Source organism: Apium graveolens, chromosome 10, assembly GCF_009905375.1.
Source record: "Apium graveolens cultivar Ventura chromosome 10, ASM990537v1, whole genome shotgun sequence".
In the NCBI taxonomy this organism is placed as follows: Eukaryota; Viridiplantae; Streptophyta; class Magnoliopsida; order Apiales; family Apiaceae; genus Apium; species Apium graveolens.
Genome location: NC_133656.1, coordinates 84,270,007 through 84,274,837, shown reverse-complemented (window position 1 = coordinate 84,274,837; position 4,831 = coordinate 84,270,007). Strand labels below are relative to the sequence as shown.

The following is a 4,831-nucleotide window of genomic DNA, read 5'->3' as shown; positions in this document are numbered from 1 at the left end:
TGCATGATATCTAGTATTGGTTGTGCGTATTCGTCTTATGTGCGTCGCGAACATATAAGATAGGGTGTTAATCTCTTGTGAAGCGACAGTGGATCTTGAGATTTAGAACTTGCCATGCTAGCATAGGTTCATGTACGTTGTGCATGATTAGTGGGTAACTCTAACAGTTTTATTTGCCCTATGTAATCAAAAGGAATAACTTGTGCTTAAATCGTTGTGTTGTCAATTTCTGTAGACATATAGGAACTCAACATAATTGATGACTATTCAACTTCTATCTTAATTGTGGATGTTTGGTAGAATGGTATTAGTACAATGAAAGTTGGTTTTTATCAGTTTTGTGTTATTCGATTAATATCATCATTGTCACATGCTAAAGGTAATAACTATGGCTATAGAAGGAAGTAATAATGAAGTTGTGATCTCATGAGTGTTTTAGTATTGATAAATTGCAGTGTTAGTTAAGTGGTTAATTAAGTAGTTAATTATAGTTAATATTCAACCAACAATTTTAAGTGTTATTATCTTAACATTGAGAAGTAATCATACATTGGTGAGTGAGTTAAATTAGACAATAACTTAGTCTGAGTCTCTGAGGGAACGAATTAGAAAGTATTCTATATTACTTGCGAACGCGTATACTTGCGTGAATATTAGTGCGTGATTTCGCCCTAACAAGTTTTTGGCGCCGCTGCCGGGGACTCGGCGTAGTTGTTTAGTTTATGTACTTACCATCATTGGTCATTAGGACTCAGTGATTAGGACGTAGTAGTTAATTACTCTTTTCGGTTGTGTTTCAGGTACTTTAGTGCGTTTATGCAAACTCGTTCTCGTGCTCGCAAGAGGACCTTAGATACAGCTGAGGAGAAAGACGAAGTTCTTGATACACCGGGGAAGTTAGATTTTGAGGATTCGGATTCAGGAACTGCGCAGAAAGTACCAGTAAACATGGAAGATCATATTGTTCAAGCTGATCCAGCTCTTATGGATTTTTCTCGGCCTAAAATTGATGACATTCAGTCAAGCATCCTTCATCCGGCTATTCAAGCTAACACCTTTGAAATCAAGCCGGGCACTATTCAGATGGTGCAGAATTCTGTTTCTTTTGGAGGAGCGGCAACTGAAGACCCCAACATGCACATAAGGAATTTTGTCGAGATCTGCAGCACTTTTAAGTATAATGGAGTGACTGATGAGGCTATCAAGTTGAGGCTTTTCCCATTCTCACTGAGGGATAAGGCTAAAGACTGGTTACATTCTGAACCAGCTGGGTCAATCACTACGTGGCAAGATCTTGCGCAAAAGTTTCTGGTGAAGTTTTATCCAATGGCAAAGACTGCTGCTATGAGGAGTGCTCTTACTCAGTTTGCGCAGCAACCTACAGAATCTATGTGCGAGGCTTGGGAATGCTACAAGGAAATGTTGAGAAAATGTCCACATCATGGAATGCCGGATTGGATGGTAATCACTGGTTTTTATAATGGTTTGGGGGCTCAATCTCGGCCCATGCTCGATGCAGCAGCTGGAGGCGCCTTATGGGCTAAAAGCTATACTGAGGCGTACAATCTTATTGAGACGATGGCTACAAATGAGCATCAACACCCAACTCAGAGGATGACATCAGGCAAGGTAGCAGGTATTCTGGAAGTTGATGCAGCCACCGCTATTGCAGCCCAGCTCCAAGCGCTATCAATGAAGGTTGATTCTTTGGCTACGTATGGAGTTAATCAAATAGCTATGGTTTGTGAGCTTTGTGCAGGTTCTCATGCTACGGATCAGTGTTCTCTTGTCAACGAATCTGTTCAGTATGTGAATAACTATCAGCGACAACAGCAGCCTGTGCCAGCAACCTATCATCCTAACAACAGAAATCATCCAAATTTCAGCTGGGGAAATAATCAGAATGCTATTCAGCCACCATATCAGCAAGGAGTGAGTAAACAGTTTAACCCACCTGGATTCCAGCAACCACAACAGTATGCTACAAGACAATCATATCCTTAACAGGGAAGTGCAGCTGCACCTACTAGTGCTGATTTTGAGGAACTTAAGCCGTTGTGCAAGAGTCAGGCAGTTTCTATCAAGACCTTGGAAAATCAAATCGGTCAATTAGCCAATGCAATGCTCAATCGTCAACTTGGCACTCTTCCCAGTGACACGGAAGTACCAGGAAGGAAGGAAGCTAAAGAGCAAGTCAAGGCTATTACCTTAAGGTCTGGAAAAGTAGCTGATGCTGAAAAGGCAAAAGAAGTCGAAGCTGAAGTTCGAGATGAAGAATCTAAGCAAAGGGAGAAAGCGGCGGAACTAAGGAAGACTACTATTGAACACACTCTGCCTGAGGCTAATACAGGGGAGAAACAGCTCTATCCTCCACCACCTTTTCCTAAGAGATTGCAGCAACAAAAGCTGGATAAACAGTTCGGGAAGTTTCTGGAGGTGTTCAAGAAACTTCACATCAATATACCTTTCGCTGAGGCTCTGGAACAAATGCCTAGTTATGCGAAGTTTATGAAGACTATTCTTTCAAGGAAGGTGAAACTGGATGACCTTGAAACCGTTGCTCTCACGGAAGAATGCAGCGCGGTTCTGCAACAAAAGTTACCACCAAAACTGAAAGATCCAGGAAGCTTCACAATTCCTTGCACCATTGGCAATCTAACTTTTGACAAGTGCCTTTGTGATTTGGGAGCAAGCATTAATCTGATGCCGTTGTCGATCTTTAAAAAGCTGGATCTACCTGATCCAAAACCCACATACATGTCGCTACAATTGGCGGACCGTTCCATTACTTACCCAAGGGGCATAGTTGAGGATGTGCTCGTCAAGGTGGATAAGCTCTTCTTTCCTGCTTATTTTGTTATTCTGGATTTTGAGGAAGATAAAAAGATTCCCATAATCTTGGGGAGGCCTTTCTTGGCAACTGGCCGTACCTTGATAGATGTGCAAAAAGGAGAACTTACTATGCGGGTTCAAGATCAGGATGTGACCTTCAACGTATTCAAGGCAATGAAATTCCCTACAGAAGATGAGGAGTGCTTAAAAGTGGATGTGATTGATTCTGCGGTTACTTCGGAACTCGATCACATGCTAATGTCTGATGCATTGGAAAAGGCCTTAGTGGGGGAATTTGACAGTGATGATGAAGATAGCAACGAGCAATTACAATATCTGAACGCTTCTCCCTGGAAGCGAAAGCTAGATATACCATTTGAATCTCTTGGTACTTCTGACCTCAAGAACGCTGAAGGGAAGCTCAAACCATCAATAGAGGAAGCACCTACCTTAGAGCTCAAACCATTACCTGAACACTTGAGGTATGCCTTTTTAGGTGATTCATCTACGTTACCTGTTATTATTTCAGCTGACCTTTCAGGTAGTGAGGAAGACAAGCTCTTAAGGATTTTGAGAGAATTCAAATCGGCTATAGGATGGACTATAGCAGACATCAAGGGGATAAGTCCCTCATATTGTATGCATAAAATTCTGTTAGAGGAAGGTAGTAAGCCAACTGTGGAACAGCAGTGAAGACTGAACCCAATCATGAAGGAGGTGGTGAAGAAAGAAATTCTGAAATGGCTAGATGCAGGCATCATTTATCCTATTTCTGACAGCTCGTGGGTGAGCCCTGTACAATGTGTTCCTAAGAAGGGAGGTATCACTGTGGTCGCAAATGAAAAGAATGAGCTCATCCCTACTCGAACAGTTACAGGATGGAGAGTATGCATGGATTATAGAAAATTGAACAAAGCCACAAGAAAGGATCACTTCCCTCTCCCATTCATTGATCAAATGCTGGAAAGATTGGCGGGACATGAGTATTTTTGTCTTCTGGATGGGTATTCCGGGTATAATCAGATTTGTATTGCACCAGAGGATCAGGAAAAGACTACCTTCACTTGTCCATTTGGCACATTTGCTTTTCGTAGAGTTTCGTTTGGGTTATGTGGCGCCCCGGCCACCTTTCAGAGATGTATGATGGCTATATTCTCTGACAAGATTGGAAATAACGTCGAAGTGTTCATGGATGACTTCTCCGTCTTTGGACACTCATATGATGAATGCTTGAATAATCTGCGCGCCGTACTCAAAAGATGCGTGGAAACTAATTTGGTGCTTAATTGGGAGAAATGTCATTTTATGGTGCGTGAAGGCATTATCCTTGGGCATAAGGTCTCTAGAAAAGGTCTGGAGGTGGACAAGGCCAAGGTGGGAGTCATTGAAAATCTTCCCCCACCTAATTCAGTGAAAGGAATCCGTAGTTTTCTCGGTCATGCGGGTTTTTATCGGCGATTCATCAAGGACTTTTCAAAGATATCTAAGCCGTTGTGCAATTTACTTGAGAAAGATGTGCCTTTCAAATTTGATGATGAATGTTTAGCAGCATTCGAGACTCTCAAGAAGAGTTTGATCACGGCACCAGTTATTACAGCATCAGATTGGACAGAACCGTTTGAGATGATGTGTGACGCGAGTGACTATGCGGTAGGTGCAGTTCTGGGACAGCGCAAGAAAAATCTCTTCCATGTGGTCTACTATGCGAGTAAGACTTTAAATGGGGCCCAATTGAACTACACCACTACTGAGAAGGAGCTTTTGGCTATAGTCTTTGGCTTTGAGAAATTTCGATCTTATCTGCTTGGTACGAAAGTGACAGTATTCACTGATCATGCAGCTATTCGCTATCTGGTTTCTAAGAAGGATTCGAAGCCGAGACTCATTCGTTGGGTGCTTTTACTTCAGGAATTTGAGTTAGAGATCAAAGATAGAAAAGGTACCGAGAATCAAGTAGCTGACCATCTCTCTAGGTTGGAGAATCCCGATTCTACTTCAC

At 42.1% G+C, this 4,831-nt stretch overlaps 1 non-coding gene across 1 annotated transcript; it reads right to left on the bottom strand.

The window, feature by feature from the left end:
• Positions 1-1,341: 1,341 nt before the first annotated feature.
• Positions 1,342-1,448, bottom strand: LOC141694286 (small nucleolar RNA R71). The gene has a single exon (XR_012563606.1). It is a non-coding gene; the product is annotated as a small nucleolar RNA R71 (small nucleolar RNA).
• Positions 1,449-4,831: the final 3,383 nt, after the last annotated feature.